Source organism: Musa acuminata, chromosome BXJ1-4 (genome assembly GCF_036884655.1).
Source record: "Musa acuminata AAA Group cultivar baxijiao chromosome BXJ1-4, Cavendish_Baxijiao_AAA, whole genome shotgun sequence".
NCBI lineage: Eukaryota > Viridiplantae > Streptophyta > Magnoliopsida > Zingiberales > Musaceae > Musa > Musa acuminata.
In genome coordinates, this window is record NC_088330.1 from 33,709,984 (window position 1) to 33,723,883 (window position 13,900).

Below are 13,900 nucleotides of genomic sequence, written 5' to 3' on the forward strand. Positions count from 1 at the left end.
TAATGCTTTGTCGGTGGAATATTGACATTCTTATGAATATTTCAACTCTCAATGGTTACATACAAGTTTATAGAACATAGAAACACAGGATGCCTATGATAGGTACATGTGAGATTATCTAAATTCTTATTTCATTTGATTTTTTTCATTAGAATGAGCTCGTACATACTCACTCGATAATACCATTTGTGAATATTCTAAAAAGTTCAACATGTTAATTGAGGACATGATTCCCCAATTGATTGACACGCAATAATACCTACTACTACTTCAAATTCGATCAGATCGTGACTCCTACCATTACATAGTTGGCAGATCCAAGCAAGTAAAGATGATTCTCATATATATATTTATCTCTTCCTTTCTTACAAAATAATGATTCTTTCCCTCTTCTTTTTTATTATCAATTTAAGAATTAATATCATAATTGTTAAAAATATTATCATGTGATAATTCGAATGTATTAATTAAGTTGAACCCGAGTTCATCATCAATCTAAAATGATTCTGAACGATCATTTTTCTTTCCACATATGGAATATTTCGAGGCACTTGACATGTTATAGGAACAAACTGCATCTCGGCATTAAAGAAAAAGGGAAAAACATACCAAGAGGAGAGGAAAGCTAAGATCCGAATTTTTTAGGGTAATCGAGGCAAAGAACGGAAAAATACAAAAAGTATATTTGTGTTATATGTATGTATGTATTCTCCTCCCAAGCCAAATATAACTGCGGTGGTGCAATGTTACTCGTGCTTCTTCATGGAAATAATACTGGTGGCATTATTTTCTTGGACAATAATTCTATTTGTGTCATCCAATAAAAATATCGCTGCACGCGACGCCATTATCTGAGCGTGGAAGCAATCTCCCTTTTCTCTCTCGTCTCAAGACATTGTTCCTTCGAAGCTTGTTCCAACTTATTTCCTGGCTGTCTGTCTCTTGCAGCATTTCTTTCATAGGCTTTTTGCTCTAATGTTTCTGCCCGCTTCATTCGCGTGCCGCAACACTCATGCGCAAGAAACTACACACCCAGCGGCAGATGGAAGCTCGAATTTGAAGCTTCATACGAAATAATTGATTCATATGTCAGTACCAAAAAACAAGAATGATTTATTGTAGAGTTTCGTGTGCAAACTAAGCGTCAGTCTCGCTTTGCTTAGAGGAAAAGAAGGATGCCTTCCTTGTCACCACTAATCGGCCTGAAGCCGTGCAACATCTGCACCACCTTCTCCTCCTTTATTCCCGGACTGTCATCGGATTCTTGCAGCATCTAACTCGTGTCAACCTAAAAAGGGATCAGAGATCCATATGCTTCTTCTATTACACTTCCACTCCTCGTCACTCAAATGAGAGCTTCTTCCTCGATAGTCTAAACGATTCTATAGCTTTGAGTTAGATCATATGGATATAAAAATAAATTTTCTTAATAAAAATCTATATTTATATATATTAGCCTAAATGATTCGAAAATAAAATAAAAAATATATAAAATTTTATATGTAAATTTAGGATATTTATTTATGATCATAAATAAGCTTTTAGACAATGATACATAAAGTTTCTTGATATTATTACTACCTTCAAATTAAAAAAAATTATTGTTGACATATATATATATATATATATGAAGATAAATGAAGTAAATTTATTATATTAGTCTTATATGTGAATAATATTTTACTTGCTAATAGGGATCTTAGTTTATTACATCGAACTAAAAAATTTCTCACCAAGAATATTAAAATGATTGAGATGAATGATACAATTGATATTATTAGTATTGAGATATTTTGGAATATATCTCAAGAATTATTAGGACTTGGAAAAGATATATTGACTGAATTTTAAAGAAATTTAGTATATAGCTTTGTTCAATAAATGACAAGAGTAAATTTTTTTAATCAAAATAAGTATTTTTAAAATAACTTGAGAAAAAGTAAATTAAAAAAACATTCATTATGTATACACAATTAAAAGTCTATTACATGCTCTATTACATGCTCAAGCTTATACCAGATCATATATAAATTTTATAATCGGAATACTAGTGGTACATATTATAGTTACTTAGAAACGAAACCATAAAATGATACAAAAAAAAAACAAGATATCTAGAAGGGACGAAGAATTATATGCTCACATACATGAAATTTAATCAGCTTAAAATGATGAAATTTTTAAATATTTATTCTATAAATTACCTCAATAATAGAAAATTCACTTTATGATTTATAATTATTAGTTGAATGAGCAATTTATAGAGAAAAATATTAAGCAATGTATTATTGTCTTATCAACTATAGGAGCTTATTTTGTGATATACTTTAAGGCCACTAATCAAGTTTTTTACTATAAAATTTTATCTCAGGACTTGGTATAGTCAAATTCAATTACCAAATCACTGAAGATACTTTGTGATATATCATAATAATTTTTTTCTCTGAATAGTAATTACTCTAACAGTTATATGCATTATAATTAAAGAAAGAATTCAGAAATAATTAATGTTAATTAATAACTTAAGTTTCATTATATTGATGATTGATCCATTCACTTAAGACTTATAGCCTAAAGTGTTTAAAAGAATATATTCTTATAATTGAATTTATAAGTAACTCATAAAAGATATGGTAATATATTTTTAAGTAAATATTATAATCGATATTCTTATTTATATAATTAAAATTATTTATTTTTATTATCCTTTTACATTTATATGTGTACATATTATAATTGAATATGATAAAAGAATTATCTTGACAAGATAAATTATAATGATCATTTTGGACTACATTATAAAAGGCTAACAGTATTATGGTATATATAAGGAAATATGACATTAATGACATACAATTGGTATGACTCACATTGATAGTGTTATATTGTATTATATTTATTAGATTTATTAATATGTTTTATAAAATTCGTACACACGTGTAAAATATTTTTTTCAAAATTTCAAAATCCAACTAAATAAAATTATTTTCAAATAACTTTATATTTTATTTATTTTTATTTTTAATTTTTTTTATGTCATACCAATTAATGAGCCAAGTAGTAGAATACTATATTATGTGATATTATATAATTAGATAAAAATATATTATAGATATGATTATATTCTGATTATGATTATTAGTAATAGAAAGTAAGTACAATCATAGTAAGATTTTTTAGAAAATGATCTTAATAGGAGAGACTCTCCAAATTACCATTGTAGACCTTATGCTTTCGTTTATAAAAGGATAAAACAATGATTATAGATCTTCTCTAATCTCCCTTTTATCGTTAATCTATAGCTCATAGTGGTCTTGTAAAAGATAAGAAGATTGGAGAAGACGAGCCTAATTCTTATTGTAGATTGGCATCGCTATAGTTTTTGGATCCGACAACGGTATGCTTGTAAATTAGATAAAAATCTTTTGAATGATATAAAAAAGTATGCATCTTATATTTGATCTATTCTTAGATTATTTTAGTTTTTGACATTAATTTTTTTTTATATAAGTACAGCATATTACGGTTTTTATGCTTACACCCTCATGATCCTTAAGGGGCTTCAACCATGGCCCCCGTTGAGGCCACCCGTGTGCCAAAGAAGACTTGTGCATCATGGACATAGAGTCGCGCGTGCATGCATTCGTGCAACGTCTCGTGAAGAAGATGGCGTCGATGACCTTGGCAATCTCGAGAGAGGAAATCTGGATAAGATGATGCCGATGCCCGGAAAGTGCCTCAGCAAGGTCAAGGAGATGATGGAAACTGATGAGCCATCTCCTGAAAGGATCGAATGGAATCAACGATACAGCCATAAGCTGTTTGAATCCAACTATTGCGAGATATTAGGGTTGCTGGAATTCGATCCGCCGGTCGAGAGGTCTACGATGGCAATAGGGTTCACGGTGATGGTGACACTGAGCCTTCCGGTACCAGTCCTCGTTGTAATGCTGCATTTTGTGGATGCAGTTCATCAAATGCTCCGCCAAGATCGCGAGTGATTTAACAATATACTCATGAACACCAAGACATATAACACTAACACTTGCATTCTTACATGGAATCAGATATTTATGTCTTTTCTCGAGGAATACATCAGTAGTCATAACGTATTGCAGATGACAAAATCACCTCAAACGGATCATTATTTATATTAAATAGTTTAACATTGAGATCCAATATGATCCACAAAAATTATTCATCACACATGACTGCCTGTATGCACTGTAGCACAAGATGTCTGCACTGGAGTCGATATTTTCTCCTTCTGCTACCAAAATGAATGATGATGATGAAATGTCGAATTTATCGACACCCATTTTATACAACAATTAGTGGATAATAAATTAAGGAAAACTAAAATCGAGAGAAAAGATGATTGCCAGAAATATGATATATTATATGAATTAAATCATATCAATAAAATTCAGATATTGTATTCAACCATCTTTTAAAAAAGATAAACTTTTAGAATTATCCTATAAAATAATATTCTTCCTTGTGAATGTTGCTCTTCATTTTTCTGTAAACTTCTACATGTATAATGTTTTGTTGGTGGAATATTGATATTATTATGAATATTCCTACTCTCAATGACTATTATATAATTGACAGATCCAAAATGTATTCTTATAATTAAAGAAGGTTCTCGTATATATTAGTATCTTCCTTTCTTACAAAATAATAATGATTCTTCCCTTATTCTTTTTTATTGTCAATTTAAGAATTAATATCATAATTATTAAACATGTTGTCATATGATAATCTAAATATATTAATTGAGCAGAACCCAAGTTCATCTTCAATCCAAAATGATTCTAAACGATCTTTTTTTTGTCCACGTATGGAACATTTCAAGGCACTTAATTGATGTGTTAGAGGAACAAACTGAATCTCGACATAAAAAGAAGAAAAAAAACAGATCAAGAGGAAAGGAAAGTTACAACATAGAAGATCTGAATTTTTTAGGGTAATCAAGGCAAAGAACTCAAAATCCAAGTATATCTGTGTTGCATGTATGTATTCTCCTCCCAAGCCAAATATAACTGCGGTGGTGTAATGTTACTCGTGCTTCTTCATGGAAATAATACTGATGACATTATTTTCTTGGACAATAATTCTATTTGTGTCATCCAATAAAAATATCGCTGCACGCGACGCCATTATCTGAGCGTGGAAGCAATCTCCCTTTTCTCGTCTCAAGACATTGTTCCTTCGAAGCTTGTTCGAACTTATTTCCTGGCTCTGTCTCTTGCAGCGTTTCTTTCATAGGCTTTTTGCTCTAATGTTTCTGCCCGCTTCATTCGCGTGCCGCAACAGTCATGCGCAAGAAACTATACACCCAGCGGCAGATGGAAGCTCGAATTTGAAGCTTCATATGAAATAATCGATTCATTTGTTAGTACCAAAAAACAAGAATGATTTATTGTAGAGTTTCGTGTGCAAACTAATCAGTCTTGCTTTGCTTAGAGGAAAAGAAGGATGCCTTCCTTGTCACCACTAACCGGTCTGAAGCCGTGCAACAGCTGCACCACCTTCTCCTCCTTTATTCCCGGACTGTCATCGGATCCTTGCAGCATCCAACTCGTGTCAACCTAAAAAGGGATCGTAGATCCATATACTTCTATCGACGCTTCCACTCTTGCTCACCCAAATGAGAGCTTCTTCCTCATACTCCCCCATGATCCTTGAGGGGCTTCAACCATGTCCCCCACCGAGGCCACCCGTGTGCTGGAGACTCGTGCATCATGGACGCAGCGTCGCGCGTGCATGCATTCGCGCAGCGTCGCGCGAAGAAGATGGCGTCGATGACCACGGCGACCTCCAGAGAGGAAATCTGGATAAGAAGATGCCGATGCCTGGAAAGCGCCTCAACAAGGTCAAGGTGATGATGGAAGCTGATGAGCCATCTCCTGAAAGGATCGAATGGAATCAACGATACTGCCATAAGCTGTTTGAATCCAACTATTGCGAGGTTTTAGGGTTGCTGGAACTCGATCCGCCAGTCGAGAGGTCTACAATGGCAGTAGGGTTCACGGTGATGGTGACACTGAGCCTTCCGGTACCAGTCCTCGTTGTAATGCTGCATTTTGTGGATGCAGTTCATCAAATACTCCGCCAAGATCGCGAGTGATTTAACAATATACTCATGAACACCAAGACATATAACACTTGCATTCTTACATGGAATCAGATATTTATGTCTTTTCTCGAGGAATACATCAGTAGTCATAACGTATTGCAGATGACAAAATCACCTCAAACGGATCATTATGTATATTAAATAGTTAACATTGAGATCCAATATGATCCACAAATATTATTCACCACACATGACTGCCTGTATGTACAGTATAAGAGAGCAATCAAACTATATAATAAAGGCATCAAACTAGTTATGGTTAGTTGCCGAAGGGCAGGTGGCCCTGTAGCACAAGATGTCTGCACTGGAGTGAGCTTTTCTCCTTTTGTTAGCAAAATGAATGACGACGAAATGTCGATGCAAGAACAAATTTATCGACATCCATTTTATATAACATTCAGTGGAGTCGAAGTTGATGCAATTGACACATTCACAAAGTTCCGATACATGGTTAGTTGCATAGATATTGAACTGGTACCAAGTGGGGATATGAATTCCACGCACCAATGCATTCAACATTGCTTTATAGATACCTAAAGAGCATAAACCAAAAACAAATATTTGTGATGTCATTTCAAGCATTTCCTACATACAAACACACCATTTAATCAAGCCATCTTGTGACACCATCTTCATTCAACGCTGCAAGAATCTCGATGCTGAGATCCAAGACAGCCTGCACGATACAGAACCAGCGAAAGGATGCACTAAAAGATGCAACATGTAGAGGTTAACTAGTTAAGAAGATACCTATTACATTATTATAAAACAGCACACAAAAACGTTGATGGTTGCACATTGCTGTCTGAGCACATGAGAACATTAAAAGGTAGGTATCTGACTTGGAACAATCATCAGCATCAAGCTAACTCGATTAAGAAAAAAGATCATGCAAATAAAAAATCAACTTCCGAGTGCTATAGGTATCTTTAAACAAGTTGTGATCATAGTAGATCCAGGCATGACTTCGAAATATTGAAAGCATATTCTACTATTGTCTCTGACCAAGCACAGTTTTCTGGGTCCAGTTTTGGCAACTGAGACAATACTGGTATAGCCTGGCATCACCAAAACAATGACAAAACTACACATATGGACCAGTACCGATACATGGCCCGGTTCCTTAGTTGTATTGGTAAATACTAGGCAGTATGTACCAGTTTGACAGGTATCTGAAACCTTATTTGTCATTATTGAGCCAGTGGATATGCACATACTTCATTTAATTTGCACTAGACTGCATGTAACTTTCTGGTCAAGAATGGAATTCAACTCTAATTTTAATTATAAAGAAATATGCTCATACCAATGGGTTTCCGCAATTGACAAGCTTGCATTGGTCCAGAACTGGACCCTCCAGCCTCCAGCTCTCCCACACATAGAAACTATGACTTGCAAATATGAATTCCATTTTTCTGTTAATCTAATAACACAAAGAGAATGAATAAGCTAAACCAGGCAATAAGCAGGGTAAAGCAAAGGGACAAGAGTGACCATCATTTATATATATCTACCGGAGAAACTGATATTAGCATACTGTAGCGATGCAAGATATCAGCAGGAATAGCTTTATTAGTACTGTAGCAGTGACTGCAGCTGAACCATATTCATCACGTAATCAAGAGATAGTTCTAGCCTGCTATAGAATTATACCTAATAACGTCACTAGGTTCCGTAATATATAATAAGAACAACACAAACATACGAACCTGCAACAGTTTACCACCAGCAGCAAAAGACCGCAATCCAAGTATTTCCTGGATGAATAGCAGTTGATAAGCTGGACTTGTTTTTATATCCAGAAGGCAGAAATTTAACAGATAAATGCATTAAGAAAGACATTAGAAGTTTCGGAAAAAAGCACCTTGCTTTTAAAGCAACAGCAAACTGTGCAGCAGGATCCCTTTTTGTTACATAGGTTATTGTATCAAGGATCCAGCCACCTCCAGGAACCCTTTGTCTAGCTGCTCACAATTTTGAATCTGCAGAGGACTTTCTTTTACCCATTTCTCTGATTGCTCATCTTCATATTTGGTTTCACTTATGTCATCTTCATCAGAAAGAGCAATTTCTGGTGCAACTCCTTCAAAGAGAAAATATTGCAATACAGTGATCATTCTCTCTTATTTCCATCCACACTTCTGCACTGTAATCGGCACTCCTAGGAAGAATCAACACATTTGGCATCTCTCTCACCTGAAATCAGTCAATAATTGAGCTGGTAACGTCTCACTAGTGGAACGCGTAGTACAAACAAACTTGTCATACTTAGAAAGAGGAGAAAAGAACTTGGTCAACATATAGAGTTACTTAGAACTCAAGTAAAATTGAGCTCAAAGGCAAATGATTGCAATAAGCATGTCAACATAAGATGTTATATCTAAAAATAATGTGAACCTAGCCAATGCACTATATAATGGAAGAGTAACACTTTAGAATCTGATATACACAGATAAAAATTCTTCTTCTCTATCTGAAGTTATCCCTTACATGTACCAGTGATAATATAATATATGCTGGCCTACCATATATGTTTGTATGTGTATGTATGTATATGCATGTATGGATGCCTGCATCAGTGATATATGCCAATCTACCCAAGTACATGCATGCATGTCTATGCAGGCAAATATGTGTCTATATATAATATAGGAATACATTTTTGTGAAGTAACCAAACTTACAATTTATGGTTTAGAACTTATTTTTTGTTAAATGTGGAAGATAATTGCTTTTTTAATAAGAAAATTGAAGTAATTGCATTATTATGCTATATTAGAACAAGATATTCAACGTGCATTTTAGAAATGCAATAAAAATATGTTCAACCATCTGAACTAACTCGTATGCATCAGACAGAGGTCATACCAGTATGCAAACCCAAACACATACATATGCAAACCCAAACACATACGTATGTTGGTCTCAGCCGAAGGTAAAATTTTAGCTGGTCAAAAATCAGTTTCAACAGTATATAATTGTCTTCGTCATGCCCAATGAACCAATAGAACATTGGTTAAAGACTGGTCGAACCAACCAGTATATCATATACAACTCTCCAGATTACTTTTGTAATAATATATCTCCATCCTCCTCTCTTCTATTATGCCCAAGCACATCTCCTCTTAACCTCAGGCCACTCTGATCAGATCTGATCAACCAATCCTTCATATCAGAGCAACCCTACCACCACCACCCTTTTCGTGCAACACTGCACTGGGCAGCCCAGAGTCATGATCTCTGAGTATGCAGGTAGGTCCTCTTTGGAAAGCTGAGAAGCATTAACAAGAAGATGTGGTAGTCATAGACGCCTTCGGATTCTCAGGTTATGACCATACCATACAAGGGATCTCCTCCTACAAGATGTATAAGGCTTGGCTCAGTTTTCTTTGTTCTTGTGGCCATACAAGGGAATATATTGATCATCAGAAAAGAAAAACAAAATTCTGATGTGTTTGACAGACTAGACAATCTTTAATATGTTTAATCCACATTTTCCAAAGATAACACTTTAGCATTGTTTTGACAATATAATTCTAGATCTTAGTCTTCTCTTAACCTTTCTGAACCCTGTAGAATGACCAAAGGCCGTGCATGTGATATTAGATCAGTAATGAACCTAATGAATGTGGCCTTCTGGGAAATTGACCAAAATGAATCCCCTCCCATGGAGTTCTCTATTGCAATACAGCTTCAAACATCATGTTGTTTTTAAATCTGTTTTAACTCATCTTCAAATTAGCCGTCTAGGCTAGTTAGACATTAAGGGAGACACCTCCATGCTTTCATGTGAACCTATTCATTCTCCACCTCATACTCTCTGCCTCAGCCATCATCACAGTGTGATATCACTGGTCTCACCATTTCGCAATTTTCTCACACCTTCTAGCTATTAATTCCTCACGATTGTCAATAATGGTTTAAAATACAACTAAAACCATCTGCCAGGAAATTAAAGTCATCTTCATTAAGATCTTAATTGCTGCAAGTACTCAACTAGTCTAATTTGTTTGTACTGGAATTTATAGTTGAACCCACCTGCAAGTTTCAAATTATCAGCTATATCTGTATTTATTTTGTTGATGAGATCACATTGTTGCCAATATATCTACCATCATGCATCTGGGGCCCTCATCCATAATTGGTTGCTTGCTCAAACACTTACGGCAAGCTTACTTCAGAAAATTATTTTCTAAATTTCAACTCCATTTTTTCATCTATGGTTTTCAACTCATTTATCATGGGAAAAGAAATACAAAAACAAAATGTTGACCTTTTCAAACAAATCAAAGATCACAATCCTCATTTCTCTTTCTCATCTTTTAACTCTTCGCCTTATTGATGCCAACCATGGTAGCAGTGACAGCAGAAATGGTTTTGACATTAATAGAACCTGACAATAGTGGTGGAGGTGGCGATAATGATGATGGCAACTAAGACACCGACAATGACGATAAAGGTGGTTGTTGAAATAGGATGGTGGGATGGACGTCTCGATATTGGCAGTAGTGGTGTTGATAGTAATAGTGATGACAACAGTACGGGAGGCAACACAGACAAAGATGATAGGTTGTGGTGGCAGCTACGTTGTACAGACTTGGCTTTTTTTTTACCTAGCACACCTATGTTGACATGACACATTGCAAAAAGTCAAAAAATATTTAGAGTTGACAAAATTGACAAAGAAACAATGACATTCAACAAATCTAAACATGAATCAGCCAATTCTAACCAAGTTAGCCTTTGTGGTGAGTCCGAAACGTTATGTAAATGAGGAAGGAGAAGAGGCGGAGATGAATAGGAAGAGGAGCAAGGAAGAACCTTCAATGTATCACCCCCATTGTCATACCGCTACAAGTACCCACCACTGAAAGGTTGCTGTCCATGGTTCCACACTGTGTGTGTGCGAGAGAGAGAGAGAGAGAGAGAGAGAGAGAGGATGTCTGCCTTTAACATTTTATGTATTGCATTGTTGAACTAGCTTTCATGCGACATAGGAGGCATGTTCTAGCATTAGGTCCTTCTCATGCAAAAATAAGACACAACCAACAAGAACTTTTAAAAATTGGAACAACAAAACCAACTCCTCTAGCACAAGACCATATATTTTTAACCTTTGCAAACCAAACAATCAATTGCACCACTCAACCCAAAAATCAAGAGAATCCCAAGACATGTTCAAAATATTGAGTAACGGGTTAAAACCCTATTATCTAAGAAAATCCAATGAGCTATTCTCACTGAATAACAATGTTAAAATTGATTAGCTGTAAGTACATAAAGTTTTAATGTAAATGATAAGAGCTCTACTGCATAATATTCAATAAAAAAAGATGAAATGCTTAGTGGGAATAATAAAATCTGAAGCTAACTAAAGGACAAATAGTGGTTTAGTGTTCATGCCAGTCAAATTTCTTCATACCTAAACAACATAATAAAATGAGAAAACAATCCATACCCTAAGTCTAAAGCTCATACCCACTGTGGCCCCTCAGCACCATGTAATGCACACTTTGCACAGCCAGCTATAGCATCATCAATCAGAAGCTGCTTTAATGCACAGTCATCTATTAATTGACAGCTACCTGTGTTCACTATGAATGCCCCTATAAAACCAAATCATTTTCTTTAACTAAAAAGATCGCAAATGTCCTGTTAGCATTCATATTATTTTCTACTAATTTAATAAGGAAGAGAAATGCAAAAAACTCTAAAAACAGCAACTTAAATGAAGGAAAAAGCAAAGACCACTTTGGAATATCACAATTACCTGGCTTTACATGCTGCAAGCATTCTGCATTTGGAATTTGCATAGTATCATCTGATAGAGAGCAATGAAGTGAAACAAGATCACTTTCCGCCAACAAATCATTGAGGGTGTCCATTCTTCGAGCAGCAGCAAGAAATGTGATTGGCGAGCATCTAGATTTTCCTTTCGCCTTCACATATATAAAACAAATTCCATAATAAGAGAAGATTTTCCAATAGTGGATTCAGAAACAAACTCTCTTGCAATTCTATCAGCAAAAAAGGAAGAAGAATTAGATGTTGAGCCTATATATTATACTTATGAGGGATACAGTTTAGCTTACATATTGTTGTAACTTGTAAGACTATATATAACAAGAAACTCTTACAACTTGGCATATTTCTAGTTATGTTCAGGCACAGGAAACATGTCTCAATTTGACTGGAGAACCAAAATATTGGTTGTCGCTTATTAAGATGCACTTCTTGTATTTGTTGATTTTAACAATATATCATCAAAATAGTCTAACCTAAACTTGTTTATTAAGATGTACACAAAAGGCTAGCTAAAACTAAAGAGGGAGCTTAGAGAATAAATAATCACATGCCTTAGATTGATGAGATACTCTTACACCCATAATGATGTTAAATGTTATTTTATCTGTCACTCCATTTTTTTTCTTTTTCTTTTCTTTCACCTAGAAATCCAAACAAAGAAAATCACACAAAAGAACAAAAGAATCTCATAATTTCTTTCTTTTGGACTTAAAGCAACAATAGCTACTTGAACACCCAATTTCTCTTACTTATTTCCGACAACTACAATTATCTATAAGTTCATCTTTTTCGTAAATATCAGTAATAAAACATAACTAGAAGTTCTAGGAGCCAGCACAATTAAACCCATACCTGAAATCCATGCTATATAACCTATTCCTTTTCAAATAAAAAATAATTTTCACAAGAAATTTCTAACTTTGGTTATGAAAAATTGGCAATATACCCAACTATGAAAGAAAAGTTACTGAAAAGAGGCAGATTTACCTCGTCATGGAGATCAAAGTAGAGGACACTCATCTTGAAAGTCGGGCTCCTGGTGGCCAAGCACCGAGCAGAGGCGGACTTCCCGATGATTCCTAGCACGAGGCCACGGCACCGGCGCATCCCCCGGCATAGTGGCTGGATGGATCCGAACCACCCGGAGGCGGCGGACAACGATGAGGAGTGTCGGGACAGGAGGAGGGTCCGGCGTAGGAGGCCGAGGAAGAGGGCCATGACGATGTCGGCCACCTCCACCGCCCGGTTCGCATCGACGTGTCCGAGGCGGAGACCCAGGTCGGAAGCGAGGGCGGAGTTGACGGCGCGGTCCGGGGAGCCGAGGCAAAGGATGAGTTGCCAGGGGCGGAGACGGCGTTGGGCAGCGCGGGGGAGGAGAACGAGGGAGTGAAGGAGGACAACTGCCGCGGACTCGATAGGGCCGCCGGCAAGGCCGGAGAGGCCGACGTGCTCCACGACGGCCGCGCCGGCGAGGGCCTCGCGCTCCAAGGACGGGTCCTCGAGGCAGTTGAGGAAGACCACAGCGGGAGGTCCGCCGCCATCCGATTCGGATCCGACGGCGACCGCCGCATGCCCCGGTAGTGCATTCTTTCTCCAACGCAAGACCGCTTCTTCCACTCGGCTTCGAGAACTCGGGACCTGCCAAACGGAGCGACCGCTTCTTGATTTTAATTACGACCGTCGATCTATTCATCAACGGCCCATAGTTGCTTCAGGCAACTTCTTATCTTGATTTCGTGATTCCAAAAGCGAGAGGTTGGAGACTCATCACGGGAATAATACCTACTGTTTGTTCTCCATTTCGTAAAAATATTTTTTCACTGTTTTTTCTAAAGACGAAAACATTTTTTGTACGGTGATTCCAACTTTTAAATCTAAATTGCAACCATAGCAGGAACGGTTCTTAATTTGATTTGATTGGCATCGTGGTAATTGTACTGTTCAAACCATAAGC

The 13,900-nt window shown here is 36.2% G+C and overlaps 1 pseudogene; it reads right to left on the minus strand.

Moving 5' to 3' along the window:
• Positions 1–6,545: 6,545 nt before the first annotated feature.
• LOC135672164 (C-terminal binding protein AN-like) lies at positions 6,546–13,746 on the minus strand (annotated as a pseudogene).
• Positions 13,747–13,900: the final 154 nt, after the last annotated feature.